At 41.9% G+C, this 20,653-nt stretch overlaps 1 pseudogene; it reads left to right on the top strand.

Moving 5' to 3' along the window:
• The first annotated feature begins 20,182 nt into the window (after positions 1-20,182).
• LOC126189149 (5S ribosomal RNA) lies at positions 20,183-20,300 on the top strand (annotated as a pseudogene).
• The last annotated feature ends 353 nt before the right edge of the window (positions 20,301-20,653 follow it).

Below are 20,653 nucleotides of genomic sequence, written 5' to 3'. Positions count from 1 at the left end.
TACCTTTCCAGCACGTTCATCCGTCACGTTCCCAGTCCGTTGAAATTTTTCAAACAGATCCTTTATTGTATCGCTTTTCGGTCCTCTGGTTACATTAAACCTCCGTTGAAAACGTCGTCTTGTTGCAACAACACTGTGTTCTAGGCGGTGGAATTCCAACACCAGAAAAATCCTCTGTTCTAAGGAATAAACCATGTTGTCTACAGCACACTTGCACGTTGTGAACAGCACACGCTTACAGCAGAAAGACGACGTACAGAATGGCGCACCCACAGACTGCGTTGTCTTCTATATCTTTCACATCACTTGCAGCGCCATCTGTTGTTGAGAATTGTAACTACTGTAATTTCGAAAGTTTGTCCGCCTGAAAATGTACTGTTGTCCCAAGCATATTGCAACAAACGGTGTATTTCTATCGCTGCTCGTTTAGTTTTTATTGCCGTTTCAAATATACCGGTCATTTTTGAAACACCCTGTAAGTTAATAATTGGCTCCTTCTACCGACCCCCAGACTCCGATGATATAGTTGGTGAACAGTTCAGAGAAAATTTGAGTCTCCTAACAAATAAATACCCCACTCATACGGTTATAGTTGGTGGGGACTTCAACCTTCCTTCGATATGTTGGCAAAAATACTTGTTCAAAACCGGTGGTAGGCAGAAAAAATCTTCCGAGATTGTCCTAAATGCTTTCTCCGAAAATTATTTCGGGCAGTTAGTCCACGAACCCACGCGAATTGTAAATGGTTGCGAAAACACACTTGACCCTTAGCCACAAAAAAACCACAGCTAATAGAGAGCATCATGACTGATACAGGGATTAGTGATCACAAGGTCGTTGTAGCTAGGCTCAATACCGTTTCTTCCAAATCCACCAGAAACAAACGCAAAATAATTTTATTTAATAAAAGCGGATAAAGTGTCACTAGAAGCCTTCCTAAGAGACAATCTCCATTCCTTCCGAACTGACTATGCCAATGTAGACGAGATGTGGCTCAAATTCAAAGATATAGTAGCAAGAGCAATTGAGAGATTCATACCTCATAAATTGGTAAGGGATGGAACTGATCCCCCGTGGTACACAAAATAGGTCCGAACACTGTTGCAGAGGCAACGGAAAAAGCATGCGAAGTTTAGAAGAACGCGAAATCCCGAAGATTGGCCAAAATTTACAGACGCGCGAAATTTGGCACGGACTTCAATGCGAGATGCCTTTAATCGGTTCCACACCGAAACATTGTCTCGAAATTTGATAGAAAATCCGAAGAAATTCTGGTCGTATGTAAAGTACACAAGCGGCAAGACGCAGTCAATACCTTCGCTGCGCAGTGCCGAAGGTAATGTTACTGACGACTGTGCCGCTAAAGCGGAGATATTGAACGCAGTTTTCCGAAATTCCTTCACCAGGGAAGACGAATGGAATATTCCAGAATTTGAAACACGAACAGCTGCTAGCATGAGTTTCTTAGAAGTAGATACCTTAGGGGTTGCGAAGCAACTCAAATCGCTTGATACGGGCAAGTCTTCAGGTCCAGATTGTATACCGATTAGGTTCCTTTCAGATTACGCTGATACAGTAGCTCCCTACTCAGCAATCATATACAACCGCTCGCTCACCGATAGATCTGTACCTACAGATTGGAAAATTGCGCAGGTCGCACCAGTGTTTAAGAAGAGTAGTAGGAGTAATCCATCGAACTACAGACCTATATCATTGACGTCGGTTTGCAGTAGGGTTTTGGAGCATATACTGTATTCAAATATTATGAATCACCTCGAAGGGAACGATCTATTGATACGTAATCAGCATGGTTTCAAAAAAACATCGTTCTTGTGCAACGCAGCTAGCTCTTTATTCGCACGAAGTAATGGCCGCTATCGACAGGGGATCTCAAGTTGATTCAGTATTTCTAGATTTCCGGAAAGCTTTTGACACCGTTCCTCACAAGCGACTTCTAATCAAGCTGCGGGCCTATGGGGTATCGTCTCAGTTGTGCCACCGAATTCGTGGTTTCCTGTCAGGAAGGTCGCAGTTCGTAGTAATAGACGGCAAATCATCGAGTAAAACTGAAGTGATATCCGGTGTTCCCCAGGGAAGCGTCCTGGGACCTCTGCTGTTCCTGATCTATATAAATGACCTGGGTGACAATCTGAGCAGTTCTCTTAGGTTGTTCGCAGATGATGCTGTAATTTACCGTCTAGTAAGGTCATCCGAAGACCAGTATCAGTTGCAAAGCGATTTAGAAAAGATTGCTGTATGGTGTGGCAGGTGGCAGTTGATGCTAAATAACGAAAAGTGTGAGGTGATCCACATGAGTTCCCAAAGAAATCCGTTGGAATTCGATAACTCGATAAATAGTACAATTCTCAAGGCTGTCAATTCAACTAAGTACCTGGGTGTTAAAATTACGAACAACTTCAGTTGGAAAGACCACATAGATAATATTGTGCGGAAGGCGAGCCAAAGGTTGCGTTTCATTGGCAGGACACTTAGAAGATGCAACAAGTCGACTAAAGAGGCAGATTACACTACACTCGTTCGTCCTCTGTTAGAATATTGCTGCGCGGTGTGGCATCCTTACCAGGTGGGATTGACGGAGGACATCGAAAGGGTGCAAAAAAGGGCAGCTCGTTTTGTATTATCACGTGATAGGGGAGAGAATGTGGCAGATATGATACGCGAGTTGGGATGGAAGTCATTAAAGCAAAGACGTTTTTCGTCGCGGCGAGATCTATTTACGAATTTCAATCACCAACTTTCTCTTCCGAATGCGAAAATATTTTGTTGAGCCCAACCTACATAGGTAGGAATGATCATCAAAATAATATAAGAGTAATCAGAGCTCGAACGGAAAGGTTTAGGTGTTCGTTTTTCCCGCGCGCTATTCGGGAGTGGAATGGTAGGGAGATAGTATGATTGTGGTTCGATGAACCCTCTGCCAGGCACTTAAATGGTAATTGCAGAGTAATCATGTAGATGTAAATGTAGATGTAGATGTAGATGTAGATGGTGGTTTCCGCTACTGGATCCGCCCTGGATGTTTGAGGAACGTGAAGCTCCTGGCCCCCCCCCCCCCCACCCCCTCCCATCTTGTGGACTTCCGAGGGCTCCGTGTGAACGCATAGGTTCCACATTTTTATCAGACGTGCTCTTCCCTTCACATGTGTATCGAACTTCCAAGAATTTTTTATGCCAGAAATTAAGTCTGCTTATGCAGAGCTGGCTTGGCTTCTTGCTGAATCGACGGTGGAATGAATGTCTCACTTGAACAATGCATTGACTTGGTGAATATTCCAACACCCAAAATTATTTCTCTTGCGGTGTACCGCCACGTTACTACACTACTGGCCATTAAAATTGCTACACCACGAAGACGACTTGCTACAGACGCGAAATTTAACCGACAGGAAGAAGATGCTGTGATTGTTGTTATTGTGGTCTTCAGTCCTGAGACTGGTTTGATGCAGCTCTCCATGCTACTCTATCCTGTGCAAGCTTCTTCATCTCCCAGTACCTACTGCAACCTACATCTTTCTGAAACTGCTTAGTGTATTCGTCTCTTTGTCTCCCTCTACGATTTTTACCCTCCACCAATACTAAACTGGTGATCCCTTGATGCCTCAGAACATGTCCTACCAACCGATCCCTTCTTCTAGTCAAGTTGTGCCATATACTTCTCTTCTCCCCAATCCTATTCAATACTTCTTCATTAGTTATGTGATCTACCCACCTTATCTTCAGCATTCTTCTGTAGCACCACATTTCGAAAGCTTCTATTCTCTTGTTGTCCAAACTATTTGTCGTCCATATTTCACTTCCATACATGGCTACGCTCCATACAAATACTTTCAGAAACGACTTCCTGGCACTTAAATCTATACTCGATGTTAACAAATTTCTCTTCTTCAGAAACGCTTTCCTTGCCATTACCAGTCTACATTTTATATCCTCTCTCCTTCGACCATCATCAGTTACTTTGCTCCCCAAATAGCAAAACTCCTTTACTTTAAGTGTCTCAGTTCCTAATCTAATTCCCTCAGCATCATCCGACTTAATTCGACTACATTCCATTATCCTCGTTTTGCTTTTGTTGATGTTCATCTTATATCCTCCTTTCAAGACACTATCCATTCCGTTCAACTGCTCTTCCAAGTCCTTTGCTGTCTCTGACAGAATTACAATGTCATCGGCAAACCTCAAAGTTTTTATTTCTTCTCCGTGGATTTTAACACCTACTCTGAATTTTTCTTTAGTTTCCTTCACTGCTTGCTCAATATAGAGATTGAATAACATCGGGGATAGGCTATAATCCTGTCTCACTCCCACTGCTTACCTTTGATGCCCCTCGACTCTTATAACTGCCATCTGGTTTTTGTACAAATTGTAAATAGCCTTTCGCTCCCTGTGTTTTACCCCTGCCACCTTCAGAATTTGAAAGAGAGTATTCCAGTCAACATTGTCAAAAGCTTTCTCTAAGTCTACAAATGCTAGAAATGTAGGTTTGCCTTTCCTTAATCTAGCTTTTAAGATAAGTCGTAGGGTCAGTATTGCCTCACGTGTTCCGATATTTCTGCGGAATCCAAACTGATCTTCCCCGAGGTCGGCTTCTACTAGTTTTTCCATTCGTCTGTAAAGAATTCACGTTAATATTTTGCAGCTGTGACTTATTAAACTGATAGTTCGGTAATTTTCACATCTGTCAACACCTGCTTTCTTTGGGATTGGAATTATTATATTCTTCTTGAAGTCTGAGGGTATTTCGTCTGTCTCATACATCTTTCTCACCAGATGGTAGAGTTTTGTCAGGACTGGCTCTACCAAGGCTGTCAGTAGTTCTAATGGAATGTTGTCTACTCCCGGGGCCTTGTTTTGACTCAGGTCTTTCAGTGCTCTGTCAAACTCTTCACGCAGTATCTTATCTCCCACTTCATCTTCATCTACATCCTCTTCCATTTCCATAATATTGTCCTCAAGTACATCGCCCTTGTATAAACCCTCTATATACTCCTTCCACCTTTCTGCTTTCCCTTCTTTGCTTAGAACTGGGTTGCCATCTGAGCTCTTGATATTCATACAAGTGCTTCTCTTTTCTCCAAAGGTCTCTTTAATTTTCCTGTAGGCAGTATCTATCTTACCCCTAGTGAGATAAGCCTCTACATCCTTACATTTGTCCTCTAGCCATCCCTGCTTAGCCATTTTGCACTTCCTGTCGATCTCATTTTTGAGACGTTTGTATTCCTTTTTGCCTGCTTCATTTAATGCAGTTTTATATTTTCTCCTTTCATCAATTAAATTCAATATTTCTTCTGTTATCGAAGGATTTCTACTAGCCCTCGTCTTTTTACCTACTTGATCCTCTGCTGCCTTCACTACTTCATCCCTCAAAGCTACCCATTCTTCTTCTACTGTATTTCTTTCCCCCATTCTTGTCAATTGTTCCCTTATGCTCTCCCTGAAACTCTGTACAACCTCTGGTTTAGTCAGTTTATCCAGGTCCCATCTCCTTAAATTCCCACCTTTTTGCAGTTTCTTCAGTTTTACTCTACAGTTCGTAACCAATCGATTGTGGCCAGAGTCCACATCTGCCCCTGGAAATGTCTTACAATTTAAAACCTGGTTCCTAAATCTCTGTCTTACCATTATATAATCTATCTGAAACCTGTCAGTATCTCCAGGCTTCTTCCATGTATACAATCTTCTTTTATGATTTTTGAACCAAGTGTTAGCTATGATTAAGTTATGCTCTGTGCAAAATTCTACCATTCGGCTTCCTATTCCGTTTCTTACCCCCAATCCATATTCACCTACTACATGTCCTTCTCTCCTTTTTCCTACCGACGAATTCCAGTCACCCATGACTATTAAATTTTCGTCTCCCTTCACTATCTGAATAATTTCTTTTATTTCATGATACATTTCTTCAATTTCTTCGTCATCTGCAGAGCTAGTAGGCATATAAACTTGTACTACTGTGGTAGGCGTGGGCTTCGTATTTATCTTGGCCACAATAATGCGTTCACTATGCTGTTTGTAGTAGCTTACCCGCATTCCTATTTTCCTATTCATTATTAAACCTACTCCTGCATTACCCCTTGTAAGGTGTCAGGCAAATCCAACACCTTCCATGAAAACCCTGACATGATAAACAAATCCAGTAGTATGTCACATAGCTCCGAATAAATCGTGACATTAAATTAACCAAAGTAATACGAGTAACGAGTGAGCAAATGGAATACCACAGACTAACACAAGAATGCTAAATGCATGTCATACCTTCCCACCGTGAGACAGACGCAGTTCTGAGGGGAGAAACGAGAACAGAAGCCGAGAGCAGAACTGTGTTAAGCTAGAAGGTCCTACAATAAGGGATGGACACCCACGTCACCAGCTAACCGCTAGGACCACCCCCCAGCCCATGTTAAAAGCTAGAGCCCTCCAGAAGAACAGTATAGATCTTACGATAACACTAAAAGGGCCACCCCAGCCGCAAGTTTTAGCGTGAGACTTTTTCGCGTCTCTGTTATGTGAGGACCACCCCCCAGCCCATGTAAAAGATAGAGCCCTCCAGAAGAACAGTATAGATCTTACGATAACACTAAAAGGACCACACCAGCTGCAAGTTTTAGCGTGAGACTTTTTCGTGTCTCTGTTACGTTGCAAACTTTAAAAACATTGCCCCACCAGGAAAAGTATAACGTTTCCCATTGGATAGACAGAATTTTTGTAGGCGGAGCTTAAGGTTAACATTGAGACCCTGATTGGTCGATGAAAACACAGCCAGACAGTTTTTTTAAACCAACTTCGGTAAATTGTAGTAAGGAGAAGTTAGGAGAGAGTTGCTTCCGAGACGGCGAGGTGAGCGGAGCTGTGCTGCCCGCCGTCCCCTGACGAACACCGACAAGGTAATGAACGCACGCGATGCCGCATAACAGCACATAAAGCTTCACTCAGAACTGCAGAAGTCTCATCTGTTACACCCCCTTTTTGCGTAATACTAGTGTCGATCGTCAATTAAAGCTCATGGTGTTCACATTTGCCACTTGAAGTAAAAATCTGGAATGCGATGATTTTTCTGTTATGTAGTTATTGAGAAGCCACATCAGCCACTGTAATTTACAACAAGTTAGATAAGTAATTAAAGATAATTGAGGGTCACTGTAGACCATTTTGATAGTTTTTTCTCTTGTGAAACTTAATTTAAACCTAGATTATAGATGTGATATGGCATAGGTCATCCTTCGATCCATTGTAGAACTTGGAAACTCACTCAGGGAATATTCGTTCACATTTTTGTTGAACGCAGTTGTTTTTCACCATCCTGTATTAAAACATTTCCTTTTATCAATAGTGCAATTTATAAACAATGTTTTGTGAGTAGAATAAAATTTCCAATGGTAAACTTAGTTGCTTTTTCGACGTTATTTTACCAGCTAACTAAAAACAGGAAAGCCTTGAACCCCTTCCACTAAATTTAGTTAGTATTAAGATTCTTTTACAGGGAGTGCAGTGGAGATGACGCTGAAATCATTAAGTATTTGGTTATATCATAGCTAGTCTCACTGAACTCTTCTGAACTCTACATGTTATGTGTGGTCTGACGTCTCCTTACCAGCAAAAGGTCCCAGGTTCAAACTAGTCAATTCCCTAAAAAACACGCTCAGAGCGTCGTTGCGCGAAAGTGGTAGGGAGACACGATATAGAACAACAGACACCACGTAGAATGTTAGAAAATGGCGACCCTGCCAGCATTGTAAAATACCATGATTGAAGGTCGACCACATGCCTAACTAGGTCAGAAAAATATCCTGTTAAAATTTTTTCGTAATAAAAAACATTTTTTTGAAAGGCATAAATAGTTGAAAACAGTAGCTGCAGCGATAGATAATGAGACATTCTAGCAGAGACAATAGCATAATTAAGTTATGAATTTTAAAAATTGTTAGAATTAAGTTTTCTCCTCAATGCAAGCGCACAGGTGGCGGATACATCGTTGACAAGTTGGTTCTGACCCAAACAGTAAGTGAATGGATTGTCAGTCTTGGGTATAATAAGTGTCAAGTCGTGTGAACAAAAAGTTTATGAAACGCGGGAGATCGTATGAGCGCATGTTGACTCGAAGTAGGGTGCATGAATTGCTTTTAAAACAGAAAATAGGGGATTCGGAAGGATTAGCAATGGCAGATCGAGACCTTGACCGAATTGAGGTAGAGACCCAGCATGAAAATGGACAGAGAATAGAGGACAGTACAACAGACGATGCAGTATCGCGAGAAATAGGACATATAACGTACCATAACGAGGATAATGTACGTCAAGGCATAGAAAATAGAAGTCAGCATACGACAGGGGAGCAGGAAAGTAGAGAGACAGTTGATGAGGATTCGAACTTGCATCTTGAATACGTAGAACCCATAGTACAAGTAATCAGAGCTCCCTCACCACAGAGTACAAGGAATGCGAGCAGAAACGTGTCACAGCACAGTTCAATGCAATCGGTTGCGATCCAACACTTGGGCGAAAACACAGAGCGTAGGACGTCGGAAGAAAACGCAATAGGACCCACCAATGTGGCAGAATTATTACAACAAATTAAGGAAACCATGACAAGGCAAAATAATGACATAGCGAACCAAATTCAAATTCAGAATGCAGAAACCATGAGACAAATGCGTGAGATTAGGGAACAAAACAAAAAAAAATTCAGTTACACCTAAGTCATATTGAAGACGAGGCAAAAGAATCTCGAGAAGTGATAGGAAACTTAATAACAGGTCACAATCAATTGAGAACAGACATTGACAAGGTACAAGCGGACGTACAAACATTGCGTAATGCCATTCAGGACAAGATCAAAACATTACGTAGCAACACCCAGGGTGAAGTCAAGAAACTAGAGAAACAGATAAACGAAATTACTAGACAAGCAGCAGGTACAGCGCGTCAAGTTGTTGAAAAAAGTGTGTTACACAAACGTATCACAAAAGCAGCGCTGAAAAGATATGATAACCGCATAGTCAAAATAGAAGCGCAAACGAAGCGACAATTTCAGAAACTGCGAACAGAGTTCTTGCAAACCATTGAAGAGCGTAGCGAACAGGATCGAACAAACACAGAGTCTGCAACCACATCCGTATCTGTAACAGCACCGGAAAAACAAGTAATTAACGAAGATATTACGCATTTGCGATTCCAATCACAGGCGGAAAGTAACGTACGTGAAATCAGACAGCCTGCACAGCAACAAACACGTTTCGAAATTCTTGATGAACAAACGTCATCACAAACACATGCGGAACCACAAATGTATGTTTCAAGACAGTTTGGATCGTACAATGAAGCAGCAAGGTTAGCCAGACAAGATACCGAACCAATACCTGACAATGGAAAGCCAGGTCGCGAAGAGTACAGTGCAATGCATTCAGCTACACGTTCACAACCGATGGAAGAAAATTGTTGCGTACCACTCCAACGATACTACGCAAGGGTAGGCGAAAGTTACAGTGGACAATATCCAATGGCTCTACCACAACCGAAAAGAACGACGGGAGAAATGATCAGAAAAAAAAGTGGCGAAGAATCGCGAATTTCATATGGAACTATGACGACAACGATCATTTCCTCACAATCAGAAAATTTCAACACTTTTGAGAAGGAAACTCTTTACATCCACGAACTTTTATTGATCAATTCCGAGTAGGATTACCAGAACACTGGACGCTAGCACACAAATTAGACTTTATATGTGCACACATGTCAGGAACAGTCGCAGAAACCATGCAGAATGTTGCAGCGACATGCCGATCGTACGAAGATTTCAGAGAGAAGTTTCTCTCACGATATTGGTCCAGCGAAGCACAGAACAGAGTCAAGTACGAATTATTACAGGACCCATATTTTGAAAATTCAGGAGAGAAGAGTCCCGTGAAATGTTTCGAATTAATGGCAAAGAAACATCAATGCTTAGATGTACCATACAGTGACGGAGAGTTGATTAAATTATCCGCGATGAAGCTACCATTGAAATACCAGCAATCATTAGTAGGTCGCGGAGGCAATGACGACGAAGCATTTAAAGGTATTCTAAGGGAACTAGAGTTCACATTTTCGGAAGATGATGCAAGAAAAAGACGAAGCGCACATGAAAACGAAAGCAAAAAGCAGTGGAATCCACAAGACACAGTACGAAGAAACAATAATTGCGAACACGTGATAACTTCGCACCAAGAAACGACAATAGATTTCAACAAAGAACCGGTTATGGATTTAGAAGAGAATATGGCAATAACTATAATTCACCCAGGAACGGCAACAACTATTACAGAGGGAATAACGACAACCGGAACGGGTATTGGAGCGCCAATAGACCGACAGATTATCAAGAAAGAAACCAATATCAACAAGCGGAGCAAGAAAAGAGAATACAGATAGAAGAGGTGGAGGTAAGACCACCAAACCCCGATAAACATCGAATTGACAGCTAAGCGCCCATGCCAAAGAGAATGACGCACCGACCCAGGACAATTGCAGCACCTTGAACAGAGAAGTAAATACTTTATAACGAGAAGAGAAGAAGGAAGAAACAAATCCGCAGGGACCAGAAGAAAACGAAGACAGGAAAATAACAATATCGTGTTGGGACGAAATTAATTGGGAGAATACTGACGAGGAAGATGAATTACCAGAGGCAAGCACAACGAATGTAGGAGGAAAGGACGAATAATGAGTATTGCAGAACTTTTTGAGATGGAAACCAGGGAAAGCGAATTCAATGAGGATAATGCGCAGTCGACAGAAGTTGAAAATAAGTTACGAGTGGGCACACAACCCAACGTATATAATGAAGGAAGTTATGAAGCGATAATTAGAGCATTTAGATGCGATTATGTGGAAGTAGCGACGAAGAAGGAGAAGATAGACGAGGATGAGGAAAAAGTAGAGGATGTTGAAGAAAGCGTAAATGAAGGAAGAAATAGAGAAGAGGAAATAAAAGAGAGAGAAGTAGCAGTCGAAGCTTATCCTACAGAAAGTTCGAATTCACAAGGGAAATTCCTAAAAAGACTCACGTATGATTCAGTGGAGGATTCGTTGATGCAAGAAGAAGAAGAACAGAACCAACCCTTTCAAATTCAACCAATTGTGAAGGCTATGGTAAAGCATATCCCAGTCAATATTGTAATTGATAGCGGAAGTGAACTGACTGCGATCTCAGAAAATTTATTCATGCAGTGTAATGCCAATGAGGAATTGCCAGTTCTGAAAACACGTAAGATTAAAGTAAGAGGTCCTATTAGAAACAATGCTGCGGAAGTTACGAGACAAACAAGGTTAACTCTTTCGTGTCAAGGTCAAAAGATCGAAGCCAACTTCGTGATTATACCTAAACTAACTGTAGATTTGATTATAGGTGCAGATTTTTTTAATGAGAGACGAGCGATAATAGATATGGGGAAAGGTAGCGTAACATTCGGGAATGTCACACTTCTCTTTGAGCAAAAGCTAAAATTAGAAGAAATACCAGTTAATAAACAAACAATTAAGAATGACGCGAGATAAAGAGGATGAAGAATTAGAATGGTATGCACAAAAGGGGGAATCGCCTCAACTCATGTTAGAAGTCCATAAAGAAATCGACGAAAAATTGCAAGAAGTTCAAGGTATTTCGGAACACAGTAAAAGAGAATTAGAGGGTATTTTACGAGATAAAGCAGAGGTATTTTTACCTAAGACTGGCAGTATTAAACACTTTCAGTACAAGTTTGAAGTAAAACAGCACAAACCATTTAGAGTGCCACCCTATACAATCCCATTAAGCTACAGGAATAAAGTATTCCAGGAGATATCTAAAATGTTAGATGACGGTATTATTAAACCAGCTACCTCCACATATAACAGCACGCTCCATACTGTACAAAAACGTGATGGGAGCATCAGGTTTGTGCTTGATTCCAGACAGATCAACACAATCATAATCACTGAGACAGATCGCCCAGAAAAATTAGAGGAATTGATACAAAACTTCCACGGTGCTAAGAAATTTTCATCAATTGATTTACGGAATAGTTTCTGGCAAATAGAATTGGCCCCAGAATGTAGAAAATTTACAGCATTTATCGTATTCGGTAGATGTTACCAGTTTAAACGATTGCCATTTGGTTTAAACATATCATCAGCAGCGTTTATTAGGGGATTTAATACTATACTCAGTCCTGAAATTTTACAAAAAATTACTTGTTATTTTGATGATGTGATTATAGCAGAACCCTCTTGGGAACATCACAACGACACATTAAATCAGTTTTTACAGATCGTGAAAGAGCATGGGGTCACAGTAAATATAACAAAATCCAAATTTGGAAGGCGAGATGTCAAATTTCTAGGACACATAATTTCCGAGAAAGGGGTAATGCCCGACCCAGAAGAACTATCGGCAATCAAAGAATTCTGTACTCCATATAATAAGAAAACTCTCAGAGGATTTCTAGGTCTCACCGGATTCTATAAAAAATTGATTTGTTTCGACTCTCTCGCAACACCACGCCTATGTGCATTGACGAAAAAACACGCCATGGGTATGGGATCAACAAGCCAATGAAGAATTTTTAAAAGTGAAAACACACTAACAACAGCACCGATTTTAGCACATCCTGATCTAACACAAAATTTTTGTATGGCCACTGATAGCGCGAAAACAGGTTTAGGAGTTGTTTTATTCCAAGAATACGAACATGCAGGGCTAAGATCATATAGAACAATTGCATTTGCCAGTCGGGTACTCACAAAAAGCGAGAAAAACTATTCAGTCACGGAGCTGGAAGCATTGGCCATTGTATGGGGCTTCCAACGTTTTCGATACTTCCTATTCGGAAGAAAAACAAAAGTATACACTGACCACAAAGCATTAGAATTTCTGTTATCCGCCAAACTAACTAATGGGAGGTTAGCCAGATGGATGTTAATACTACAAGAATTTGACTTCACTATTACACACATACCAGGACCAGCGAATGTATTAGCAGATGCTTTATCACGATGTCCACAGGGTGCATACAATAACATAGGTTTGGAAGCAGCAGAAGACCAGTTTACAATAAACTATATGAAACAGTTCCTTTCGAAAACTACATTACGACAGCATTGAAAAACATAGGCAAAGAACAGGACAAGGATCCCAAAATACTAGGAATCAAACACAAGTGGAGAAGTAAGGATTTTCCAGACATTCAACAGCACTATCTCGTAAAAAACAATGTTTTATTTTTTAGACGAAATGTTTCAACGAATGAATGGTTAATTTATATCCCAGATGAACTAATTAATAAGTACATATGGTATACACATTTAAGTAATTGCCACTTTGGACCAAAGAAACGCTTTTTAAAAATAAAACAAACAAGCCATTTTCCTAATACAGAAAGATGAATTAGAACAGTATTAGTCAAATGCAAAAAATGTATGAGGGCTAAACATGTCACTTTCCAAACCAAACCACCTATGTTTCCAATAATCCCTAAAAGATTAAAACAAATAGCTGCAACAGATTTGATGGGGCCCCTCCCACACACAAAAAATGGATATATTTTCATATTTGTCGTTTTGGAACTTACTTCTAAATATGTTACCTTGACACCATTAAAACGGGCAACAGGTCTTACTATAAGTAAAGCATTTAGACAAGATTTTCTCAGACAAGTAGGTCGAGTGGAACGAATTATTTCGGATAATGGCCCACAATACAAATCAGTGTAATGGCAAAACACGTTAAAACAACACAAAATAAAACCCATCTACATATCTAAGTACAAACCTAGCATAAATCCAACAGAACGATCTATGAAGGACATAGGCACTTTATGCCGATTATATGCAGGCAAAAGACACAACACTTGGGATATATACCTTAAAGATTTTCAAGAAGTAATAAATGAAATGCCACATAGCACTACACTACTACCTCCAGTTACTGTACTTAAAAATATTGAACCCCCAAACATAACCAGAGAAAATGTTAGATTACTTATTGTACCACGTTGACAGCACAAACAAGTCATAGCAACAGCACTCTCCAACATCAGAAAGGCAGCCATTAAAAGAAAAGAAAGAGGAGATAGAACAGCAATTAAAAGAACATTCTCAGTAGCCAGAAAGTATTTGTAAAAACACACCATCTCTCCAGCAGACAGAAACACAAAATACATAAGTTTTACGCTGTATACAAAGGACCTGTTATAATTAGCCGAATTGCTCATGATAATGCTGTGGAACTAATGAACCCAAAAACAGGCAAAACCTTAGGACTTCACCATGTGAGCCATATCAAAAAGTTTGAAGATTAATTTTATTACTGGTAAATAATCAGCACAATATTTCAAGATTATGTTCCAGATAAGATCGTCAGGAGAAAGAAGAATGACGAGATAGGAAGGTGGGAAAAAGAAAGTAGTTTCAATAAAAACAAAAACAAAAATAACACCAATAGTACCATAGATTAAGGTGAAGGGATAAAGCATAGATAGTCTAACAGCATGAAATACTAAAATGCTATATACCACGACACTACACAAAAATAAAAAACGAATTTGACGATTCTTGTAGACGTTAAGACACAAAATATCTTAGAATTGAAACATGGAAAGGGCGTCGAAATTTGTAAAACTTTTAAGAAGGCGTAAAACAATGTAGGTACTAGACATATGTTAGATGATTATAAGTAAAATTTTTTGTAAGAACCATTGTAAAAATTCCAACAAGGACGAGATGCAACGACCCACAAGTTGCAACTCGAGAAGTATCAAGAAAGGAAAGGACGTAATTAGCAAGACACGATTCCTACAAGGCAGAAGCGTCGAGAGAAGGGAAAGGACAGCGAGACCAACAGAAGGCCCTTGTAGCCGAAGTGGGCAGTAAATAAATCTGCTGCCAAGCTGAACCACACGGTGGCGGAACCCTGATGGGACAGAACACGGAACCACACAGTGGCGGAACCCTGCAGAGACCAGAATAATTTTTGACTGGCTTAGACAACGATTCAATCATTGCCTAACTTCAGTACAAAAATTAAGTTCGAAGGGTGGTGATATGTAAGGAGTCAGGCAAATCCAACACCTTCCATGAAAACGGTGACATGATAAGCAAATCCAGTAGTATGTCACAAAGCTCCGAATAAATTGTGACATTAAATTAACCAAAGTAATACGAGTAACAAGTGAGCAAATGCAACACTACAGACTAACACAAGAATGCCTAAATGCATATCATACTTTCCCACCGTGAGACAGACGCAGTTCCGAGGGGAGAAACGAGAACAGAAGCCGAGAGCAGAACTGTGTTAAGCTAGAAGGCCCTACGATAAGGGACGGACACCCACGTCGCCAGCTAACCGCTAGGACCACCCCCCAGCCCATGGTAAAAGCTAGAGCCCTCCAGAAGAACAGTATAGATCTTACGATAACATTAAAAGGGCCACCCCAGCCGCAAGTTTTAGCGTGAGACTTTTTCGCGTCTCAGTTATGTCAGGACCCCCCCCCCCCCCCCCAAGTCCATGTTAAAAGATAGAGCCCTCCAGAAGAACAGTATAGATCTTACGATAACACTAAAAGGACCACACCAGCTGCAAGTTTTAGCGTGAGACTTTTTCGCGTCTCTGTTACGTTGCAAACTTTAAAAACATTGCCCCACCACGAAAAGTATAACGTTTCTCATTGGATAGTCAGAATTTTTGTAGGCGGAGCTTAAGGTTAACATTGAGACCCTGATTGGTCAGATGAGAACACAGCCAGATAGTTTTTTTAAACCAACTTTGGTAAATTGTAGTAAGGAGAAGTTAGGAGAGAGTTGCTTCTGAGACAGCGAGGTGAGCGGAGCTGTGCTACCCGCCGCCCCCTGACGAACACCGACAAGGTAATGAACGCATGCGATGCCGCATAACAGCGCATAAAGCTTCACTCAGAACTGCAGGAGTCTCATCTGTTACACCCCCTTTTTGCGTAATACTAGTGTCGATCGTCAATTAAAGCTCATGGTGTTCACATTTGCCACTTGAAGAAAAATCTGAAACGCGATGATTTTTCTGTTATATAGTTATTGAGAAGCCACATCAGCCACTGTAATTTACGACAAGTTAGATAAGTAATTAAAGATAATTGAGGGTCACTGTAGACCATTTTGATAGTTTTCTCTCTTGTGAAACTTAATTTAAACCTAGATTATAGATGTGATATGGCATAGGTCATCCTTCGATCCATTGTAGAACTTGGAAACTCACTCAGGGAATATTCGTTCACGTTTTTGTTGAACGCAGTTGGTTTTTACCATCCTGTATTAAAACATTTCCTTTTATCAATAGTGCAATTTATAAACGATGTTTTGTGAGTAGAATAAAATTTCCAATGGTAAACTTAACTGCTTTTTCGACGTTATTTTACCAGATAACTAAAAATAGGAAAGCCTTGAACCTCTTCCACTAAATTTAGTTAGTATTAAGATTCTTTTACAGGGAGTGCAGTGGAGATGACGCTGAAATCATTAAGTATTTGGTTATATCATCGCTAGTCTAACTGAACTCTTCTGAACTCTACATGTCATGTGTGGTCTGACGTCTCCTTACCAGCAACAGGTCCCAGGTTCAAACTAGTCAATTCCCTAAAAAACACGCTCAGAGCGTCGTTGCGCGAAAGTGGTAGGTAGACACGATATAGAACAACAGACACCACACAGAATGTTAGACCCTGTAGTTACCTGACCAGAAAGTCTTGTTCCTCCTGCCACCAAACTTCACTAATTCCCACTATATCTGACTTTAACCTATCCATTTCCCTTTTTAAATTTTCTAACCTACCTGCCCGATTAAGGGGTCTGACATTCCACGCTCCGATCTGTAGAACGCCAGTTTTCTTTCCCCTGATAATGACATCCTCTTGAGTAGTCCCCGCCCAGAGATCCGAATGGGGGACTATTTTACCTCCGGAATGTTTTACCCAAGAGGACGCCATCATCATTTAACCATACAGTAAAGCTGCATGCCCTCGGAAAAAATTACGGCCGTAGTTTCCCCTTGCTTTCAGCCGTTCGCAGTACCAGGACAGCAAGGCCGTTTTGGTTAGTGTTACAAGGCCAGATCAGTCGACCATCCAGACTGTTGCCCCCGCAACTACTGAAAAGGCTGCTGCCCCTCTTCAGGAACCACACGTTTGTCTGGCCTCTCAACAGATACCCCTCCGTTGTGGTTGCACCTATGGTACGGCTATCTGTATCGCTGAGGCACGCAAGCCTCCCCACCAACGGCAAGGTCCATAGTTCATGGGAGGGGGGGGGGATGCTGTGATATGCAAATGATTAGCTCTTCAGAGCATTCACACAAGGTTGGCGCCGGTGGCGACATCTACAACGTGCTGACATGAGGAGAGTTTCCAACCGATTTCTCATACACAAACAGCAGTTGACCGGCGTTGCCTGGTGAGACGTTGTTGTGATGCCTCGTGTAAGGAGGAGAAATACGTACCATCACGTTTCCGACTTTGATAAAGGTCGGATTGTAGCCTATCGCGATCGCGGTTTATCGTATCGCGACATTGTTCCTCGAGTTGGTCGAGATCCAATGACTGTTAGCAGAATATGGAATCGGTGGGTTCAGGAGGGTAATACGGAACGCCGTGCTGGATCCCAACGGCCTCGTATCACTAGCAGTCGAGGTGACAGGCATCTTATCCGCATGGCTGTAACGGATCGTGCAGCCACGTCTCGATCCCTGAGTCAACAGATGATGACGTTTGCAAGACAACAACCATCCGCACGAACAGTTCCACGTTGCAGCAGCATGGACTATCAGCTCGGAGAACATGGCTGCGGTTACCCTTGACGCTGCATCACAGACAGGAGCGCCAGCGATGGTGTACTCAATGACGAACCTGGGTGCACGAATGGCAAAACGTCATTTTTTCGGATAAATCCAGGTTATGTTTACAGCATCATGATGGTCACATCAGTGTTTGGCGACATCGCGGTGAACGCACATTGGAAGCGTGTATTGGTCATCGCCATACTGGCGTATCACCCGGCGTGATGGTATGGTTTGCCATTGGTTACATGTCTCGGTCACCTCTTGTTCGCATTGACGGCACTTTCAGATGTGTTACGATCCGTGGCTCTACCCTTCATTCGATTCCTGTGAAACCCTACATTTCAGCAGGATAATGCACGACCGTATGTTGCAGGTCCTGTACCGGCCGTTCTGGATACAGAAAATGTTCGACTGCTGGCCTGGCCAGCACATTCTCTAGATGTCTCACTAATTGAAAACGTCTGGTCAATGGTGGCCGAGCAACTGGCTCGTTACAATACGCCAGTCACTTTTCTTGATGAACTGTGGTATCGTGTCGAAGCTGCATGGGCAGCTGTACCTGTACACGCCATCCAAGCTCTGTTTGACTCATTGCCCAGGCGTATCAAGGCCGTTATTACGGCCAGAGGTGGTTGTTTTGGGTACTGATTTCTCAGGATCTACGCACCCAAACTGCGTGAAAATGTAATCACATGTCATTTCTAGTATAATATATTTGTCCAATGGATACCCGTTTATCATCTGCATTTCTTCTTGGTGTAGCAATTTTAATGGCCAGTTGTGTCAAATAAATAACAACGTAGCTGTGCCCAAACTTTGAACCTTCCACCATCCACTGACATGCGCAATGTATTTCTATGTTTCATAGTATGCAAGAAAATACTGAAATGGTACATTTTTCAAAGATTTAATATTCAAGCACGTTTAATGATTTTGTTTCATCTTCAGAGTAGGTTTGCTGTGAAACTTCCTGGCCGATTAAAACTGTATGCTGGATTGAGACTCGAACTCGAGACCTTTGTCTTTCGCGAGCAAGTGCTCTACTAACTGAGCACGTCCAAAGTACGAGTCTCGGTTCGGCACACAGTTTTAATCTGCCAGGAAGTTTCATATCAGCGCACACTCCGCTGCAGGGTGAAAATTTTGTTCAGGGTTGCTATGAACTTCTGTCCAGCCATGCCGGTACGGAAACTCAGCATGTTCGGTCAGAGGGTTAGCTACCCTCTGTACTAAAAAACTGAGTGGGCGGATCAACGAACAACCTGAAAGGCTGCCATCGGACGTCCGCCCCGAACAAATTCAACGAACAATATAGAACAAAATGAAATAAAAAGTAGTTGGTGCAGCACGTGCCTGCGAAGGCAAAAGTCCCGAGTACGAGTCTCGGTCTGGCACACAGTTTTAATCCGCCACGAATTTTCATATCAGAGCATACTCCGCTGCAGGCTGAAAATTTCGTTCAGGGTTGCTATGAACTTCTGTCCAGTCTCGTCAGCAGTAGCACTGGAATTGCTGAATATCCCTGTTGCTTTCTCTAGGTTGTTTTTTGCCTCCAACGCCTTGAGGAGTTTCAGTTTTCCTTTCCGAAAAACGAGGAAGTCCTATCGCAGCCACTGCAGGCATTTAGGAACAGAATGTTATCTTTCGGTACTTGACAACTTGAAATTTAGGGACTAAGTCACCTTGTCCGTCTTTGTCTGGCTTCAGAAGAAAAATGTTGGCTGACAGTGACGCTGAAACGGCCAATCACAAGAAGGTCGGTGTCCTCCCCAACGACAACAACACAGAGCGCTGAGCAACGTAAACAGCAGTAGCTACAAATACAGTAGCAGCATCCTCAGCAGCCTGCTTAATATGGATGTCATCACCCTCGAGTTGTGCAGTCAGTACAGAAATGAAGCTCTGTTTATTTTGTTCGTTCGACAGAAACAAATCGTTTGCCGTGGTTACTGGCATTGTTTCATTAAACGTGACAGTTGGAGCAGTTGTGTTTGGCGGCTTTGCGCAGCCACTCGGCAGAATTCGTGCTCCTGTCACTTGTCACGTCAGGGTATCCCACAATCGTGACATTTCTGCCACACCAACACTTGATGTAATCTACATACTTTGCAGTTATAGAAGAAAATAGTTCGTCTGCCTCCCATGCTTCTCTGTTCAACAGAAATCCTCCATCTATTCTGCCTTTTCGAAATCAATTGGGCCTTTAAAGGCATGAAACAACTTGTAAAACACAGCTTTCAGTGTTTTCCAGATACCTATGTAGGCAGAAAATGAGTGTACCAAAAGTAAACAAACAACAGTGAACATTGGAAGAAACCATTTAACGGAAAGTAGGAAATCGATGTTGCCAACGGCCTTGCCCCAGTGGTAATACCGGTTCCCGTCAGATCACCGCAGTTAAGCGCTGTCGGGCTGGGCTAGTACTTGGATGGGTGACCATCCGGTCTGCAGAGCGCTGTTGGCAAGTGGGGTGCACTCAGCCCTTGTGAGGCAAAACTGAGGAGCTACTTGTTTGAGAAGTGGCGGCTCCGGTCTCGGAAACTGACATACGGCCGGGAGAGCTCTGTGCTGACCACATGCTCCTCCATATCCACATCCAGTGACGCCTGTGGGCTAAGGATGACGCGGAGGCCGGTCGGTACCGTTGGGCCTTCATGGCCTGTGCGGGAGGAGAGAGAGAGAGAGAGAGGAAGTCGATGTTGGTCGTTAACCATGTGATACACACGTAATTAAAGAATGGTGATATTTACGCCCTACTTACCATCTATATTTTTTGTCACTTTGAACTTTTTGAAAAAAAAAAATTTGATGCTCTTC

This window comes from Schistocerca cancellata, chromosome 5 (assembly GCF_023864275.1).
Source record: "Schistocerca cancellata isolate TAMUIC-IGC-003103 chromosome 5, iqSchCanc2.1, whole genome shotgun sequence".
Taxonomy (NCBI): domain Eukaryota; kingdom Metazoa; phylum Arthropoda; class Insecta; order Orthoptera; family Acrididae; genus Schistocerca; species Schistocerca cancellata.
Note: the sequence above shows the minus strand (reverse complement) of the source record. Positions and strands in the feature narration are given on the sequence as shown.